Source organism: Passer domesticus, chromosome 2, assembly GCF_036417665.1.
Source record: "Passer domesticus isolate bPasDom1 chromosome 2, bPasDom1.hap1, whole genome shotgun sequence".
Lineage (NCBI taxonomy): Eukaryota > Metazoa > Chordata > Aves > Passeriformes > Passeridae > Passer > Passer domesticus.
Window position 1 is genome coordinate 116,678,624 of NC_087475.1, and position 21,096 is coordinate 116,699,719.

General features: G+C 38.0%; 1 protein-coding gene across 1 annotated transcript in view; it reads right to left on the reverse strand.

Annotated features, from left to right (window-relative positions):
* The window catches only part of LOC135294941 (uncharacterized), a 326,225-nt gene that overhangs the window by 276,254 nt on the left and 28,875 nt on the right, over positions 1-21,096 (reverse strand). Inside the window, exons 11-13 of the mRNA XM_064410887.1 lie at positions 20,746-20,840; positions 18,824-18,923; positions 1,407-1,697 (exon numbers count right to left, since the gene is read on the reverse strand). The gene's annotated coding sequence lies outside the window, so the exon portion shown is untranslated. The remainder of the gene's footprint in view (positions 1-1,406; positions 1,698-18,823; positions 18,924-20,745; positions 20,841-21,096) is intronic.

Genomic DNA, 21,096 nt, shown 5'->3' on the forward strand with positions numbered 1-21,096 from the left:
AATGCATCATGCATTGAAAGAGCTATGGTTTAGTGCTTAAATCCTCTGTATTTTCAAAGTGACTAGAAGGATCAATATATAACTGAAGCACCATAAACAAATTGTAGATTATTGTGTGTGAGGAGAGGGGAAGTTATCATGCTGTAACAAAAATTCTATTTCGGGCTACTTCTTTAAATAAAAATTTGCTCTATGAAAGACTTGACCTCTTGAAGCCCACTAGCAACAGATATAGCTTTAATTTAATAACACAATATTGAATTTGTCTCATATCTGATTCTGTTTCGGCTATTAGAATATTGAAGAGAAAAACCTTGCCTCATTAGATTATGCAGTCTGAAATCTCTGCATTCCACAGTATCCTGGGCTGGTTTTAAATTGTTCGCACAACAAATTACTTTACCCACAAAGAACTAAATCCAAATGTTCAACACAATGTTGGCTGGCCCAAATGTTTTCCACTTATAATTGAACACATCTCAAGGAAATGTGCACGTTTATTATTTAAAAAAAACCCTAAAACATCCAATCCCCCCCCCCACCAAACCTATTTCCTAATATGAAAAGCTGGATAGATCAGTTTTTTCAACCTAAGATCTAATCTTTTCCATGCAGATTAAGCACATTCTAAACAAAAATTCTATATTTCGCTTTGCTGCAACATACCCTGAAGCAGTATGCAAGCTCTCCCTTGACTTCCTTTCATACTGACTCTTGTATTCAGTTATTCTGGTAAATGGATGCAAATCAGGTGCATTGTGTCGAGGTGGAAGGAAGGGGGTGAAATTTGTTCAGAAATGATCGCAGTTCTATTCATTAATAAAATGACATCTTGACTGAAAGTGGTGAAGAATGAAATATAACAGTACTGAACTTTACTCAGTTGTAACAGATGCATGTAAGAACCTTTAGAGAAACCAGATATGTAAAACAGCCACAGCGAAATGATTTCTGAAGCATTAGAATAAGTACTTAGACCGTGATGGCAGCTAAAGATGCAAACTCAATGCTGCAGCAACACCCTTTTTTACCTTCCAAGACATTTAAAGGCAATCTCAGGCTATAACTGGAGGAAGCAGTAGCACGTTAGGTAAGGACTATGAGGAGGCAAGCATACATGAAAGAAAAATATATGCACAATATTAACAATTAAAGACATTTTTAAAGGTTTTTATGGGGCCAACAGAAAAAAAAAATGGAACAATGCCCATGGTTACCTGCAGAGACAGCACACAGTTAAAAAAAAAAAATCAAGAAATTGTAGCCATCGTTTTGCATAGCGATTCAAATTATGCTGGCAGAATAATTAATGGAGGACCTAATCTCTGTGAGGAAAAAAAAAAAGAAAAGAAAAAAGGCTACGTTAAACAAAGTTCATTACGGCATGATGTAAATGAGTTTCTCACCAGTGATGTCACTGATTGGCTGGGATGTAGAGCTGGTTTCGAACAGTGCAGCATGGCCGGATTGGCTGCTAGCTCTTCTGGTTACTGCCTGCTTGGGCAGCGGTCGAACCAGACTCTTTCTGTCTCTCTTGTTGTCGTTTGAAGCAAATCTTGTTCAGCCCAGCTGTGTCTCCATAGTAGTGGCACCCTAAGAGAGTCTCCCTCCTGCTTCCCACAGCTCATCTGTAAGGCGGTCGCTGCTGTGAAATACCAGCCTTTGGCACGGAGCCCAGACTGCGTTGTTAGATCCGTCTATAATACAGAAAAGAATTTTTTTTAAAGCAGTTCTTTCACCGAATTACATCCTAAGAAGGATTAATAAGCACTAAATTGCAACTGATTTGTGGACTTTTAAATTATGTAGCTAGCACGCTTTCTGAAATAAAATATTATCTGACTTGCAATGGTATAGCATCATTGATTTAAAAAAAAAAAAGAAAAAAATGAAAGAATGAAAGAAAGGAAGAAAGAGAAGCAACAACTCTTCTTTGTTTACCTTGATTATAAAAAAACTATTTCTTCCTTTTTTCCCCTAGGACGGTAACTGATATCTTGGTGCTACGCAAGAATATTTTAAATTATCGCCAGTTTTCTATTTACATCCAAGTCACTATTTTCAGGTTAAGGCAAGGGATCTTAATTAGCATTCTCTTTAACTATGCAAACTGAGACAGGGCATGAAAGAAAAATGCTATATGGAAGAGACAGAGACAGAGAGACAGAGGAAGAAGACAAAACAAAAAAAAAAAAATCTGTGCAGCTTTTACAGTTCAGCTGTCTGACCCCCTGCAAAAAGAATGCAGTCATATCAACTTTGCCAGACAATGGAGTACCTACAGGCTTTCCTCTAGACAAGTCCTTTATAACCAGTCAGTATTATGTGCTGCAGACAGTGGCCAATCGCTAAGCTGCTTTCTACAGCAGTGACACAATAGGTGCACTGGCCACACTGTCCTTCTAGCCTCCGACAGCGGTGCAGGTTCATTTTTTGTACGCTGGAATATGCATATGTCTTAAATGTTCCCACTGTATGGGGGAAAAAACCCACCATCAGCCTAAGCTTGCTTTGTTTTGCTATAATTACATCAGCCTAATTACTGCAGCCGAGCCGCAGAGCCACTGCTCAGAGCGGCGCATAGGCATGCACGTCATATAAATATGCATGAGCACGCCTGCTTATTTAAATACAAAAATGCATCAAATGCTGGTGGTGCCTTTTTGGTTTTGTTTTCTGCATGTCCTTTCTCCCCCCTCCAACACCCATTGCTGATAAACCAAGTGAGTTAAGGACGCCTAGCAAATGCGGTCACCATTTTTCTCCCTTTATTTATCCAAACTTTTATTCGTTCCGTTCTAATTGCAAGCATTCAGTAGGAACTAAAAGAGAGGAAAAAAAATTCAAATGCAAATGAGTGTCAGTTAGTAAGGGAAGGGTATTTCAGACCTAGGGCATTTTTCTCCCTTGTCACTACCCATCAGAGAAAGCGCCTTTAAATGAATCTGCGAGCACTCCATCATAGCCAGGCATCAGATGCCCAGTTCCTATTAAAGCCCAATGATCCCCCAGCATGTGCACGCACCCAGCTTGTGTGTTTGGGTCCTCTGTAATTACTGCAGCTCTCCTAACTGTACCTGAATCCGCTCATATAGTCCAAAGATTAAATCATCACTAGCCACGTATTAGCAGACATAATTGGGCACATTCTATAGTGGGAATCGCCATGCTAATTTTTCTGATTTTATGCATGGGATTTACATATTCATGAAGAGAATAGCTGTTATGACCGCCGACAGAGCAACATGAAAAGAAAAGACACCATTCTTCAGCACACAGAGTATACAAAACCTAGAGGGAAAAGATGCAGCATATGGCGACAAGGAGGAGAAGTTGTTTGGCTTTCGAGGGTTATTTTCTTTCCTATTTATAAATTCTGGGTAGACGGCTTACAAAAAGCATGTAAGTATTCTGATCACGAAGGCAGAGTAAGTCTGTGTTATTAGTAATCAGCCACTGGTAGCTGAAATAAAATCATTTTCCACTTGGTGCCCAATGTTCTGCAAGTTTTGCCTTTGCATTAGAGACCATTATCAGTTTAAGAATGCTCAGGACATATTCATCTAGGAGTGCACAAAAATACTGATGAATCAGAAAGGAATAGAAATTCCAGTTGATATTTTAAAAATCTTGATTTCCTATTCTACTGCCTACTTTAAATTAGAGAATGATACCTTTCCTAGGAAAGCTGGTATTCTTCGTTACCAGAGGTGTTTTTTACCAAACTTATTAGAACTGCATGTTTTCCAAATCTAACAAAATATATCTGAGTGATTTTCAGATTCCATTGTTTTTAAAGAAAAAAATCAGTAGAGAAAAGATAATCTAGGCAGAGTTGTAAACATAGTTGATTTGTATAACAATTTCATATAAATAAACACATCATGCGTACTGTAACCCTGTATCTTTTATGCATTTAATATAATAATTTCTTAAATGTTTATTTATCTCTTAGGTATCTGCCACTCAAAACAGCCCAAATTTCCTTATAACAGCCAGATAACAATACCTACAGATGCCTGCTTTCCCCTACATCTTCCTACATTTGACAAACATAATCCTACAGATAGCAAGGTGAAAAAAAATAATTTTTACAAGGAAAATGTTCATGCAATGGCCATGTTTGTCAGGCCTGGTTGTATATAATTTTTCACAAAATAATCTATTCAGTACTTCTCAAAAGAACAAAAAATAAGGGGTTTTATATTTACATTTGTACACTGTACATTTCTTTGATTTACAGCCCTTCAATGCAGTCATGCAGTAACATTTTCGTAGTGACAGAAATGATATTATATATTACATTATTAAAAATATTTAAAAGCTGATTGATATTTTATATTATGTTATTATGAATTGAAATAGCAATATTGAAATTATATTGTAAAATAAGCTCAAGAAAGTGCTTTTGATTCTCTAAAGTAGATTTAAAAGAAATAAGCAAAAGGAGTACTAAAAAAAAATAAACTCAGCAATATTAACTAAAACATGTTTCTCCCCCCAGATCACCATTACTGTCTCTGTCAAAACAAAAAGCTATCAAGAATAACCTTCTTTGTGTTTGTCTTTACCTAAAATTCAAACTTCAGCAACTGTAAGTCTGCTAGCTAATTATTAATTTTCCCCTTTAGCATAAATGTCTGGGCTATGACATCATATAGCACAAAAATAAGCTTCACTACTAAAAGGAAAGCCTTTAGACAGCAGAATAGTGATATAATTTTTATGGTACAACCCTTTTAAAAACCTTAGCATGGCTTCTATTCAAAAACTCCACTCCATAATGTCAAGTACATTAGTGCTAATTTGAAGCTTTTGTTAGAGGATAATATCACAAAACTTCAAGTATTCATGGAAGAATTTGAGGCAGGTTTCCTAAAGAAAATATGTAATTTTGTGTTCTGTGCTCACTGAGAGACAAAAATGATTCTGTTTCTTGTTTGTAGCAATGAATCTGACAAATTTGAAGTGCTCTACTGAAAAAAATAGAATCACATAGCTCTAAACATGGGCAAATTTTTGTCTTATTTTATAATATTTACTGTAGTAAATATTATAAAATAATATTTCCTCATTTCAGCAGAGGAAACAACAGTATAAATTAAGAAATTGCAGCAAAAATAATAGCTGATTTGTTATATCTGGCATAAAATGAAATTTGACAATTGTTTAAAAATACACCTATATTCAGAATAAGGTTTCTTATTCTAAAAAGGTATCACCTGTCACATCAGTTTTCCACCCCCTTCTATAATTTCAATTGTTGTTTTCTCTACAAACAATCACCTTTTGCTCTGCATTTTCATTGCATGTAATGCTATTAGCCTCAGCCCTTCATTCAAGCTCTTATAAATTCCCAGAACACACTGTGCTATGTCAACAGTATTAATTATGATGATATTTGGTGTATTTACTTGCTACATCGTCCCGCTCCTGAATTATGGCCCAAATTTTCAAGCAACACTCAGGCTCTGACATCCATGTTTAAACTCTGCCCCTGCTATGGGCTTCACTCCCAAAATTACCACAGAACTGAAATTTTAGATCCTGAATAAGCAGGTAGTCTGACTCGCAGAACTGCCAGGAACCTGCAGTTCACTTATACACTGCAGGAGCTCCCATTAGCTGGAGCGCCTTAATACAATGCAGATGTCAAATATTTTGCTTTCATAAGGGGGCCTGATACAAATATTGACCTGATCTTTTCCATTTTAGTAACTCCAACAGTCCCAAATGCTCTGATGATGAAATAGAGCTTTCCAGGCCTGGGCTTGTAACCTTTTGTGGAAAAGCAACAACAGCATAAGAGGCAAAAAATGTCGCATACAAGATTAGTACTTAAATTTGGGGCAACACAAGCATAGTAGTTGATGTAAAATAACAGGTTTGTAAAAAAAGTTTCAGTAAGAAAAGTTAGTTATGATTTAATATCTGGATCACAAGAAGTGCTAAATTCTTGGAAATTCATTGTCCAGAGCCTAGCCAGTTTAGCTGTAAACTACTTTGGTATCAGAGCACCAATAGAGAAAAACAGATTAAAATTCTCCACTCAAGAATTTGCACTATTACATCTTTCATGGCAATATTCAGCTAATCACTTCTACATGGGAATAGTGAAAGCATTTTTTTATCCCATTTTTTAATTTAGATTTTCCTGGAATTTTTTTGGGCTACACCTAATAAATACAGAACCTATGCTTTTAAAAACTTAATCAATAAAAAAGGTAAAAATGTATTATTTTGGGGTAGATTCATAACCAGTGTGCATGCAGTATTTAGTATATTATTTGGGGAATTTTCCTAATTTTAAAATATTTTTATTATTTTATTATTTAAATTAATAACTGTAAAGATGACTGAGCCTTTTAAGTGTCACTGAGGAATCACATTCAGGAATTTTTTTCATTAATCTATTCTAAAAATGTATTAAAAATGTTTGCCTAAAGTCCTTGTCACTTAAAAGCATGTTCTGTTCTAGAGAAAAACTCATCTTCATTTACCTCTTGAAGAAACTTATCTTAGGGTTATGTTAACCCTAATTTCCTACTTGGTTGCATCTTCTTCTTATTCAGAATTCATCCTTTCCTCAGGCTGTACTTAGTCCTCCTAAAGAGCTAAAATTGAATGATATGCTTGCGACAGTAATTTAATTAAACTGATTGTAGAAGCATGTAAACACACGATTAAGAGTCTATTTCTCCACAGTGGCTCTGGTGCTGCAAGCACTTCTACCTTCCAGTACCCCACCCACCATAAACCTAATTTCACTTCTTATTGTCTTCCATTTATTTAGGAACAGGATACTCTGGGTGATGCTACATAAGCTGTACTTGACCTGTTGTATGTTCAGCCTACATAGACAACAGCCTACCATAAACTGTGGCTGTTACTGAGTTAGCTGAACTAAATTGCTGATTTTGACACAGTTTTTGTCCATATACAACAAGTAAACTTCAATAAGTGGTCATTTCCAAGAGCAAATACTTTGGGGTTTAACATTTGATACAAGTTCCAAAGCAGCTCCATACTACACGATGTATCTACTTTCACATGTTGTTTCACCTCAAGACAGAGTAAGTGGCTCTATCTGAAGGCTAGGAAATGCTACAATACTGGTGAAGATTTGAATTACAAGGACCCAGAGACAAAGGTAATAATTTTCCATTGCATTTTCCTCCTTATTACTGAGGAGGTAGCAATGCTGTGCAGAGGAGTGAACACACCCAGCTGCATCAAGGAGGATTTTTGTTATATTAAAAATATGCACCTAGGACACACTTGGACTTTCTTAATCTACACTTAACTTGAGAATCTGCCTTTAATGGAGCATATTTTGAGTAATCTTTCAGCACATCACAGCAGCCAAACACAAAGCCCATGCTACCCAGCTGTAACTCCACTTATTTGACAACTGTTTTGTAACCTCAGGTTAATTCTCCTCAAATACAGAAAACAAACACTGTATTTGAAATAAGACTCAAAGTTAGGAAGCCCTTTAAGCACAAAATGTCTAAACACTAAGGACAAGATGTCAAAAGCAAGATGACAGCACTCTCAGACCACATGTGAACTCTCTCAGGGAGGCAATGTCAGTCTGGGCTACTGGGGCCACTGATGAAAGCACCAAGACAATGAAGGACAGCTGCTGACAGATACCTCTGACCTGTTGTTACACAATGAAGTTCCACCACCTTGCCTAAAACACAGAAAACCTCCATCCATTAGAAAATAACACATGCATTGCACCTTACAAGCCAGCAATCACAGTAGGGTTTGGTGGTCTGCTCATTGTTAAAAAACTTAATGGCCTCTAAAGATGAGTCCTATGTGGTGACTGTCCAACATAGGGAAAAGGCGTGGATACATCCCAGCATTTAAAATTTAAAGTTTAAAAATACTGAATGCCATCCTCAGAATTTACCTCACTTTTCTAACAAATCCGGCAGTGGAGCAGTCAACAGAGAAAAATAAAAACATGCAAAAGTTAAGGTCAAGAAATAGCCAGATCACTCACCAGTTCTCACCACTGGGAAAACAGAGGTGGCTTGAGAAAATTTAAGTAATTTCCAATTCCCATTACATAGGAACTCTGGTCAGTCCAGAACAGCTCTTCTCTGCTGTTACTTCTGCCTCACACTCTTCCCGTTCCCCTGCTCCACTGAAGTGTTTTGCACAGCCTGCAGCCCTTCAGGATAGACCTGCTCCTGTGTGACCAATCTAAAAGGCTGAAGTTCTTTCAGCAAACATCCACCAGCTCCAGTGTGGGGTCCTCCAGATACCTGATCCACAATGTTCTGTCCTGTGGCTGCAGGGAATTAGCTGCTGCAGCACGTTCTCTGCAGGAGTGCAGCAGATTTCTGCGGGGACACCACACCGGGAGTAACTACACTCCCTGATCCCGCTCTCCCCTCAGGGCTCTTAGGGCTGTTTGCCTTCACCAAAAGACAGGTTCTGCCCTCCCTTACCCAGGCTGTCCCCGAGGTATCACACCATGGCCATGGGGCTCAGCTGTGCTCTGGGATGGCTGGAACTGCTGCCCAGCCAGTCCTGGACACCTGTGCCCAGTGTACACTGTTCCTGCTTTCTGCACTGAAGAGAGCCAGTAGTTCATCTCCATCAACCTCGACTGGCTCTGTGTTTAAATGAGCACATGCAGAGCACTCATATCTTGCCCATTAAAAGAAGAAAGCTGAAGAAGAAGTGCTGCTGTGAAGTAGCTACAGTGCACACAGCTTTTCACCCCAAGCACAGTTTTTTCTACAGTGACTCAGTTTTCCACAGACAGGTATCCTTAGCCAGCCTCCAAGCCAAAACACATATAAAAAACATTTTCTGTCCAGTAGTTAAACTCCATGTGCACACAGATACAAGAAACCCTTGCTGGTGTTCCACCTCCACAAAGCCAGAGATGTAGAAAATAAAACTCTGACAACAACAGCTGAAACCCTTGCTGCCTTTAGCTTCTCTGGCAGTTAGTAGCTGAGGTGATCTAAGAGGTTACAACCTCCAGTTATGAACCTGCAACACAGGAACAGAGACAGCCCTTTGAAAGCAGAACCAGTAGAACAAGCAGCAGCTGCTCTCCTCGGGCCCAAAATTCCATGCATGGACAAGCTCCACAGGCTTCTGACTCCTTCAAACAGGTGTGCTGCTGAGTGTCGGAACCCAGAGCATCTCTCTGGATGCCCTGGATGTCTCAAAGCCCTGGCAGGAGCTCAGAGACCCTGGTAGGAAGCCAAAGACACCTGAAAATTCAATCTTAATTCATAGAGCAAATTGCCAACCTTATATGAAGAACTACAGGCCACAAAAGTTTAAGTAGGAATCACAGGGTGAAGGGAAAAACTTTGGAGCACTGTACAGGGGGGTTTTGTATGTTGTACAGGGGGGTTTGAAATTCTGTACATGGGGGTCAAGGGTTCTAAGATGGAGGAATTTGGGTGTGCCCTGTCCTTCTTCTTTCTTCTCCTTGGCATCCATGTTCAGGATGATGTTGGCACGTGTGGATTGGTTCATAGAGAAAGTGCACTTGCCAGCAAGGGCAGAAAGTATTGGGAATTAAAGGTAAATATCTTATACGTAGTTTTCACTATAAAAGAGACAACCACCCCATGGACGGGGGAGAGTGCCCTTGGCTGTCTTGCTGATCAGACCTCGGCTGGACAGACAGAAAAACTTTGTAGATAAGGAACAATAAATGCAACTGAAGACCGAAAAGCAAGAGTCCAGACTCCTTCTTCGAAAGCGCAGCCTGCCCAGAACCACCTTTTCCCGTGCTGGGGCAGAGACAAGTGACAGCCGACCCCAGCAGCTGAGGAAAGGTATAACATGTAAAATAATACCTACTTTAAGTGACAATGGACAAAACATGTTGGCCATTTCACAGCCACATAGCCATGAGAATGTCCAGAAGAGGACACCAAACTCTTCCTTTATACCAAGAAGAAAATTTTCATACTTATTATAATAGGCGTTCTCCCTTTGCATAATTCTTAGGAATCAGCACCAGGCATCAATCAAAGAACCCTATGTATTACGTTAATAGCTAGGATTAATAAATTATAGGTTTCCCAATATAAATAAGTGTGTATTCAGCACAAGCTGCTGTTTGAAATCTATTGATAGAGGAAGGATTTGGATTGTTCCCAAGTCAAACTGTGCTCTCTGCGTAACAGCAACCTTCCTCACAATGTTCATTGTCACAGTCTTCATCCCAGCCTGCTCCTTCATTTAACACACCTAGGTGATTCTGAAATCCTTGGCAAATCTATAGTTGACAAAATTAGTACACGATGATCCTCAGCTACAACACACAAGGCACATAAGAAATGCCCTTTCTTTGCCATAGTTCTTTAAGTTATAGACTCCCACAGCAAACAAAAGATGTTTCTACAAGGACTTTCATAATTGCACAGTTATGTCACTCCGAAGGCAGGGTCTGTATTAACTCTCTTGCCTTGTTCATTTGCTGTGCTTCAAGAGACCTCTTGGCCCTCTATTTGAAACAGCAGTGGGAGAGCGAGGGCGGGAGAAGAAGTCCTAATGAATACATGCTCAAGGAAACATTCAGGGATTTCACTGTGGGATTCCCATTAGTATCAGTGGGGGATGTTTAGGGATTTAGCTACACAACACTGAAAACATGCATCTCGGTGTTGGGAAGAGCACAGAACTGCTCTGAATTTGTTTTTACTCCTATGTCTCCAGCCAGGGAGGTCAATAAAAGGTTTAAAAAGAAGCAGTGGCAGGATAGAGGTTCAGATATGATGGCAATGCTACCTGTCCTGCTGGGCTCTCAGGTGTATTCATGTCACTTCATGCCATCACTGTACACTTGGCAAAATGCAGGCATAGAAATATGTGTAATGTGCACATATTTAAGTGGCAGCCTTTAAGTGTCAGCCTGCCCAGAACACTGAAGCAAGCAAAAACACCAGAGAACTTAATATTGTAGGATTAAGCTTCATTTTCTACCAATTATAACATTCCTATCTGGGAAGATATTTCCGCAAAAGATGTTTCTGAGGAAAAAATTATGAAGCACCTCATAAAAATCCAGAAAGTTCAGGGATAAAATCTCATGTTATTTGTATTCTTTTGAACACCCCACAATTGGGCTTTTAGCTAGTAATTTGTCAAAAAACCTTCATTAACAAGGAGTTTTATGCTAAGAATTCTACTTCTACTACTATTCAAAGCACCAGTTTGCAATTTAGTGCAGAAAAAATAAAAAACTAATAATCTTCAATACATATATGATATGAACATCCACATCTTATAAAAATTTCACCTAAGGACTAATATATATGGAGTACCGCCTCTTCAAAAAACAGGCTTTCAGACATGAAATCCACACAGACAATATGGACACAACCCTTAAGTAAAGACCAAATGAACAAGATGCACATGAGACGTACAAAAGGGCTGTGGAGATGAAACACATCATTCCAATTTAAAATCAGAGCATTAAACTAATGTGTGCTGTGTTGCTGTGCAATGTCTGAGCCTATGGCTTGCTGCAGTAAGTGAACCCCTTCATATGGGCTTCAGTACTTCAAGGAATGACCTGGAATTGATTGTGCTGCCTGTTCTCTGCCCCATATGCTGATACTGCAGCACTTTTTTCCTCCCTCAGAGAAGATCAGCATTAAAGATCTCCACATTCTTAAGCATAATCACCTAGGAAAGAGGTTATCAAATATCAGGGTCTTGTTCTGTTTGGCAGAACAGCACTGAGAACTGTCCCATGGTCTAAGAGGATTTCTCTTATTGCCCAAATCAACACAAGTCTTCCATACACATTCTGTTAAAATACAGTGATGAGAAACACAAAACATACTTTCTTTCCATATAAGCAACACAGAGATTTGAATGTGTTCTCTCTCTTGAAATGGACGGAAACAAAATTCTCAAGGGCTCTGATCCAATTGGCCCTCTGTTTCCATCCTTTCTATTTTCACTCTGCTTTTCAGAGGCTAAAGAGGTTTGACTCTGGCCTCTAACTTGGGATGACAAAACTTGATTTTCCAGAAATGAGAAGATTTCACCCTGCTTGATACAACTGTTCCACAGCATTAATATTTGCATTAATTCAAGCAAGACATCCCATGGCCTTTGACAAATTATATCACAGTAGCATTAGATAAGTGATAATGATACCACCGTTGCTTCCAGGTGTCTTGTTTTTCTGCAGGTTTTCTGAGCATTTATACAGAAACACTTTCCAGCTAATAACAAATGCTCAACCCACTAAGGAGTGCACGATTTATGCACTTTTTTATACTGTTTTGTTGTTGTTTTGTTTTGGATTGTCTTTTTCTTTTGTTGGGGGATTTGTTTGTTTGTTTTGCATGGATTTGTTTTTTGTGGTTTGTTTGGTTGGTTTTTGGTTTGGGTTTTTTGTTGTTGTTGCAGTAAACCAAAACTAATCATTTCCACGAATATTTCTCATCTCACCAGCAATCTCCATGATGCAGAATATTTAGTTCCAGGACTAAGATTCAATGTACTTCCAGATAAAAATACCAGGAATGATAATATTTATACACAGCAACAAGAAACATACTTGGTTATGTGCAAGGAAAAGATTAGAGTTGGACTGAAAAAGCTCCAGTGGGTATTGCTGTCAGGAAAAGGTACATGTTTTCCCATGTGTGTTATGCATGGACACTGAGACAGTAAATGATAAGATTTGCTTCAGAAGCACATGAATAAAAATAACATTTAGACATGATTGATCCCAGATTGTTCCTATATATGATATTCTAAATGCAAGGAATATTGTCTCAAATTCTGGAACTTGAAGTAATAACTTTTTTCTTTTTTCCAAGAAGCACTCCAGCTGCTTGGTTTTCTCCTTTCCTCCCACACACTGCACTCGATGTACCAGAAACTTTTTTTGTTTTGCTGTGGAAGGTGGGTAAACGAGAAAGGCAATTTTACACCTCCCTTTCAATACTCAGTACCAGACATCAAGTCATACTTCAAACCCAAGTGTCCCTGGTTAAAACCAGTCAAGAAACCCCCTTACATGATAAATTTTTGCTATGTGCAGGAAAACAGAGCAACTCCACATGACAAATGCAAATAAAGCAATGGACAGCAGTCAAATCTTACAAAACCTTGACACAAAAAAAAAGCGAACACGTTCTCTTAATTATTGTCAGATGACATATATGGCATATATGTCATCTGTTGTCTTATGCATGCATCTCCAAAGAAACTCTGCAGTCTTTTGGTGTGGAAATTTACACAGCCCAGCTTCAAAACACCTCCTGTCTCACATGGCCACAAACCATGTCCTCTCAAGTGTCACATCCCATTGCCCCGGCGCTGTTTGGAAAGCTACACCCTGCTGTTTGCGAACACCCAACAAGGGATTACTTCATCTTTGTTTTCTCATGCTGAAAAGTCAAGGCTGACTTCAAAACTGAAACAGTTGGTCTCTTGTCACTGAAAATTTGATCAGGTGTTCCTCCATTGAAGCAGTTCAGATTACATTTCTAACAAATACCACAAGCAGCGAAATGCTTTCACCTATTAAATCCTTTACATAAGAGTTGAAAGTAACTCAAACCAGCTGAAGTGAAGTGCAAGGTACATGGATAGTGTCACTATTCTTGTTGCTACATTTTTATTGTGCTGTTGATAACAGATGACACCCACTGGAACGTGATTCTTTATTATTTTTTGAACTCTGAATAGTGTCATAATTTCAAGTGCTGCATTAACTTCTGAGAGTTTTTATTATAACACTCTAGCAAACCAGGAAATATGATGAGAAGGTGTAACACTCGACTTTTCCTGACATGGACGGTCTAATAGGGAGCCAGAATTGCTTTCACTTAAAATGGAAATGAAAGGCAAAAAACCCTAACCTAGATCTATTTTGTGCTGCAATAATAATTGCCTGTATCCACCACGTTACTCATATCACAGTATAGCATAAATGTTCCAGTAAAGTGCTGGGTGAATCATATTGTCTGCAAATGGTTGTACCTGCCAGTCATGGTATTAGAAGGTTAATAAAAAAGCATATCCAACCATTTCATAAGATCACCACAAAAAGGATTGTTTTGTCCCAGGTAACTCTGTGCACTCAGGACAGAGCAAATGAACAATCCTTCCTTCCTTTTACCTGTCCCCTGCCACTACCCAAGAACAACATTTTACTTGAAAATCTGTTGAGGTTACTGCTTCACATCCATTAATGCAGCTAGATGAGTGAAAACAAGCGCACACATCTGCTAATCAAATCTTCTGGACAGAGCTGGAAACGAGAAAAAGCTTTTCAGATAGGAAGAGAGGCACCCAGCCAGGAGAACAAGTCTCAGCAAGAAAGGGGAGGCAGTACAGCTCCCTCTCTCTGTGCCAGTGGAGCCCATGGGCTGCAGTGGGGGCCAGCAAGAGGATGTAAAACAAAAAAGGGGGAAGAGACTCCAAACAAAAAGGAAAGCTGCATGGAATTCAGTCCTCCACAGAAGGAGGAGGAGAAAGGATTGAAATTAAAGGAAATGCACAACTTGTTCTAAACGTGTGGACTCCATTTTTCTTATAGACTGATAAGACACTCTGGAGCTCCACAAAATTCAGTGATCAACTCTATGTGTATCCAGGACCCTGTACACAACAGGACCTTGGCCTCTGGATACTGCAGAGATATGAAAAGTTAATTAAAAAAAAAAAAAAGTAATGGAAGGTGGAACCAAGTCCCTGAAAATGCAAAGAAATGTAGAAGGTTAAACTACAAGCAGCAGAAGCTGGACTTAATTCCAATGAAGTGCATGATAATTGATGTCCATACCACTGCTGCTAGATCAGTTTAAAGACTGCAGCACAATTCTGAGCTCAGGACAAATTCACCTGACAGAAGTAATATCAAATACTGCTGTAAAGTATATTATAAAGAAACCAACAACATTAGCAAAATTACATACAAAGAGAGAGAATCAATCTATAAGTAATATCATGGAAAGAATTAAAGGATAAATTATGTTTTACTCCAGGTGGAGAGTACATATGCCTCAGAAATTTGCTTTTTTGTTAGTTTATTTTTTCAAGCAATAAAGATAAATTGAAAAGGTAAATTAAAATATCCTAAGCTCTTTTTCAAATAATACCTGTCTCAGTGACGTCATCATTTTCTAATTGGTTTGCCTTTTTAAGGGACCTAGAAGGCTCTAAATACCTGAAATGCTAAAAAATCACTCCTAAGATCTCAAATTTACATTTATTAGAACTGAACAGAAAACTTGGATCTATGAGCCTTCATATCTTCCCCACCCTTTTTATCTCCACCACTCATTCTGTGTTGGAAAACACCCATAAGAGCTTCTTTTTCCATAACCCATGGAAATCCATCTAAATCCATGTTCTGAAAATGTTTCAGTTTATATTCCAAGTACTTCCTAAATGGGCAAGTTAATTTCAGTAAATCCTACATTTTTTTCAAAAAGAGAAACCCCACAAACAATCAAAACAAACAAAAATTTAAACAACATCAACACAAAAAACCAAAACAACCCAAACAACAAGGAAACAACCAGAAAACCAAGTATACATAGCCTAGACCATGGCTGACACACTACTCTCATACTCTTCATATATTGCTCTTTCTTTCTTTCTTCTTTTTATGCACCACTTGTTCTTTTGTTTTGTTCTCATAACACCTTGTGAAGAAGAACTATAAAAATAGTCTGTTGCACTCCTCAAATGCTAATGTCCTTCTAAGAAGAGTTTATCTTTTCTCTGTATTTTTATTATTTAGGTTCAAGTCATAGTTTCCAATGTAGGGCTCCTGAATACATTTTATATTAGTTATTTATTTTTATTTTTGGAACCTGCAATCATTTGTGGAAGATTTTAAGAACTGTGCTGTAACTTCCCCTTCATAAGGCTGCTGTCCAATAGTGAATTCCTAAATCAGCATCCTCCCAACTGATAATATTTTTTTCCATCTTATTCTACAAAATTAAATTGACTGCTTCATGCCAGAGATAGGAAATAAGTATGTTACTGTCAATTAATTAAAAGTCTATCTGACACTGCCTCACGCTTCATTAACACATGCCAATCCACTACCAGAGATTGAAAACTTCCAAAAGAACAAAGACAAGTCCTCTTTTTTCAATTTTGAAATGTTGAACACACTTCTATATCTTATTTTAAAATTGTTATGTCCCAGAAAATAGAATAAGACCCCCTCCTAAAATCCCTTCCTTCTGACTCTATTGAGTTACAACTCTGATCAGTAGTGACAAAAGATACGGGACAGTTTGTACAATCCTTGAGGATTTGCATGTCATCAGAGCTTGTTCTTCTTCACATTTTATCTAGGCTTGTAGAAATAGCTGTACCTGATGGAAAACTTTTCCCTTACGGTGGCTATGAAATTCTTCATATACTAATTACACCTGTATATATAAAAAACTTTGCTGATTTTTAATCTGATTCATAGAAAATCTGTTTCCAATTCCTTTTTTTAACAGTCACCATATCTTTAAGATAAACATGCATCTGTTTTTTGAGAGCTGGTGAGTTTGTATTCAAGCAAGGAACACACAGATCAGCCTATATAAAATACAGTGTTTATTTATTGTGTGCAAAATATATGTTATGTTCTACTTATATTACTTAGGGAAAAAATTGCCAGCCTAGATCTGATGCTTTAGTTCTATCACTCGAGACACTTCCACAGGTTTGGAAACAACTAAGAGGGTTACAATAGTTTGAGCTCTGATACTGGTGAAGGTGAAGTTCCACTTGCTCAGAAAGCTCTTTGCAACTTTTTAGCCCCAGGGAACATGAAAGAAGTTCCCGCTTTTGTTTGACAGAATATAGGTTTGAGACAAGGCATCTGCAACAATCCCTTAACCTCCTTCTCCATCCCCAGCTGCACAAATCTCTCAAAGAGAAGTAAAATAAACAATTGAAAAGGCACTGCCAATCAGCAAAGCAATATTCAGAGGTATTTTCAGGAGTCCTGTCAGTCCTATGTGCCTATCTAATCCAAACAATTTTAAGACATTTTGGCACCTAAATATCCAGTTATAAACCTTCTAAACTATCACAGCATTTTCTTCATTCCTATTCCCAGTGCAACCTGACGGAAGAAATAGCCATAAGATATCCAGTCAAATACCTGCTGTCAGTCTTGGTCCCCTGTACCAAAACATGAGGCACCAAGAACCACACCTGTGCTTGTTTTCTTTCTTTTCGCTGTTTGTTTGGGTGTTTTAAGGTATAGTAGTATAGTCAAATCTGAAAAACTAAGCTTTTAAACAATCAGCTTTAACCAACCTATTTCAGTTGAAATAAGTTCAACTGAAGTTGAATGAAATTTCAATTGAATAATTATCCAAAAGCAGATAATACTCATGTTTAGTTATGTGAAACTCTTGAAATTAATCTGTTTTATTTTATAGTACTTATCCAAGAATGTTCAAAGACATCAGCCTCTCTTAGTGGCATAGCATTATGAAAAATAACTAGCATAAAGAAAATCTAGCATAAAGAAAATCAAGTCTGAGTGACAAAAGGCTGTCTTTAAAAAAGAAAAGTACATGGAGTCTTTTACATAAGAAATTTTAGAAGTTCTATTTTCCTCTATTTGAAATCTGATCATAGAGCTCCAAAGAAAAACTTATATAGACAGAGTTACCAACGAAATATATTCACTACTCAATTTAAGTCATCCTTCAGAGGCACCTGAATATTGGGTGTTTTTAGTTTCAGTCTAAATTATCAGAAATAAGTGAAACTTTACAAAAAACCTCAAATAAAAAACTATGGGAGGTGCAAACATATAGATGATATGAGAATTGTTTCATTGAAAAAGACCCAAAAACCTTTTTCGCTTTCTCTTCCTCCTCAACACTTTTGAGTGGAGCAGGAGACAGTGCTTTTAGCACATAAAAAAGCATTCAAATACAATGGAAATGTGGGATAACTTTTATCCCAATGTTACACCCGTGACACAGACCAGTAAAGCCTGCAGGGAGGGAAAACAAAGATAATTGCCTGGTGGGGTTTGGCCTTCTCTAAGAATTGCAGAGCAGACAAGGAGTCTATTTAAAAAGACAATTTTGATTTCTCTCCAAGAGCAAAACCAAGGAACACAAATCCAGCTGATTATAGATATGGCATAGCCAAATGGTTTCTTTCTTCAGATTTTGTGGCCTGTACCTGTCACAGATTCCATCTTTGCTCTGAATAATAACTAGGACAGGCTGTTGCACAATGGAAATTAAGGGCTGCATTTATCAATTAATAAAGCAATTTCCCTTATATCACATTTTGAGAAGATGCTTAAACTCTCTTTACTACAGTAAAACTTCAAAATAAGCACAAAGGCTTCCTTGATTTGTCAAAGGAGTGAACAGTGCTCAGGTTTGCTATAGTCAAAACTTAGATCAGGAACCCTACATCACTAATTGTTACAGATTTTTCTAGTAACAAATCCTTAAAATATATTTCCCTAATACCAATAAAAATGAGCACAAGCAAGCTAGCTTTATTTGAAAAAATTTTAAAAAATTAAAAGCAAGTAGATTACTACCTACATGTCCCGGTTCAATACCCAGAACAGCAGGAAGACACTTTCTGTGGGTAATTTTTTTTCTTTTTTCCTGTTTCTTTTTCCTTTTATCTGTTTTGATTTGGGGGGTTTTTAACATTGTGAGAAAAAGACACCCTGAGTCAAATAACATAAATTCATCTTTTTTGCAGCCATGGGACACAAATGAAAATAGATTATTTTTTTATTTCTATATTGCCTTCTGTTCCATAAATTGTCAATGAACAACCTTAGAGACAAGTGGCATACCTGGAATAATCTTAGGTAAAGGCAGGTGGAAGCACTTGGATTGAGAACATAGACACGTTTCTCTTCAGTTGAAAACCAGCATTTAAATCTGGAACAGTTTCTTACTCAGATCAGCAGATAAAAAAAGAAAGAAATAGTAAATACTCCCTTTTTGTTTGAACATAGATACTTCTAGTGTTCATCTTCTCAGTAAAAAAGTCTTTTCTTGGCTAAAGCTAACAGGAACCACCATTTTTTATGGCCATTTTTACAGCCCCTGCATCAGTTGAAGAAAAGGGGAATGATGCTATTACCAAGCATTGACCAGCCCAAAGGGGAAACATAATAGAAATATTTGAAAATCGACATATTTTAAAAAAGGGTATCTTTTTTCATTGACCCCGTTTTGTGTTACTCACAAGGAACCTGAAAAATCTATCCTCCTATCTTTTACATCAGTGCAAAAATGTAGACATAGTAAAATATTTATGAAGCTATTTATAGTCCCTACTAACCCAGTTCAGACTGAGGACAGTGAGGAATACATCTGGCCACTCCTCCAGCCAAAATTAGTTCTACAGCTGGCAATTCTAAAAGGCCATGTCATTATATCAGTTGAGCTATAAAATCTATCAGGTTGCAAACCCAGATTCCAGAAGGCGATAGCTAAGCCAGACTATAAATTTCCTATGCACAGATAATTTTGATTACTTAGTTTTCAAATGTGCTGAGAATATATTCTTGTATAAATTATAGTTTATTTGAGAGAACATAAACTCTCATCAGGTCAAGCATTTTTGATTGAGCAGTTTGAGACAAATATTGCAACCTTGAGGACACCAGGACAGCTGCAAATGTCTAATTCTATAATTAGAATATAATTTCTATAATTTCACATTCTGATTTATCATCAATGTGTTAAAGATAGTTTAAACATTGACTCAATAACAGGAAGTTATCCCAACTGCCAAAGTCATCCACAGGTGTCCACTAAGCAGGAAGGCTGGAGAATGATGACACCTTCCCCAGCTCTCTCTCTGCACCTCTGTCCCACTGGGATGAGACAGTGCAGAGCATGTTTCCAGGCCACAGGAACTTTGTAAGAGGGTTTCTCTCTAACTCCTCAAGGCTTTATATCCCACACCAGGCTCTGGGCATGATCAAAGCTTTGGAGAATCTTTCTACAGAAATCTATATTTGGTGTAGTCAGAAAAATCTAAAAAAAAAAATCTCTATGTCTACAACATAATTAATTTCTAAAGCTCACAACAGCTCCTCTTAGTGTATAAGTACAACAATAATAGACAGGGCTGACAACCTCCAGCCACCAGATGCCACTTTCATAAGCACCCAGGAGAGACTGTTTTTATAAAGTTTTTGCAGCCCATGAAACCACAGAAAGTTGTCACACTGGGAAGCCAGACTGGAGACCAGGCTTCTCCTACACTTGTTATGGCACATCTCTTAGGAACAGTCCTGTGCTTGCTCCCCCTCCAGAAGTTTCCTCCAGCTCAGTATGCTCAGGCACTGCCAGCAGAAAAGTTTTCAGGCTTGCCTCACCTGCTCAGGTGCAGCTCTTTTAAGAAATACAAAATACATGCATCTAATTCTGAGCCATTAGAACAGCTATGGCATGCACCACAATCTAAAGGGCAGTTCCCAAAGAAAGGGTTCACTGCCAAATCTGCAGGTTGCACCATGAAAGGTCTTGGCAAAAATCTATTAGATTTTAAATATTTTCATTAAAACTTGGACAGAAAATATGTTACGACATTTCTGGCTATCACTGAGCTGGGAGGGGTTGTGGGCAACCTCAAAAGCAGGGTTAGATTTCACACTAATTTCAGAAATTGGATCAGAGTTATAATATCAACAGTATTCAATTCAATGGCAAAATTCAAATATTACAAAAAAATGAAAACATAATATGAAATGTTAGCTACCTGGCTAAGCAGCAGTTGAAGCAGTGATGTTGTAGCAGCTCAAACTGAACAGAAGCCAAAAACTGAATGCCGGTGCAAAACTAGTAAATGTCAATCTGCAAAATTATTTTTCAAGTGTCATGGGAAAGACATGTGACGTTTTCTGCTCTCCTGGCAATGAGGAGGCTCAGCTGAAACGTTGTTGGGTTGGGCCATTTCTCTGTGAGAAAGGCAGGGAGGCTGCAGAGAACCCCGAGGGAAGTCTTACGACTGACAAGATGTTTCACAGGCAGGATCTGGGAAAACAGACTAAGGCAACTGGATATCTTCAGTATAATGAAGACAAGATAAAGAGAAGGAAGGGCTTAAAAA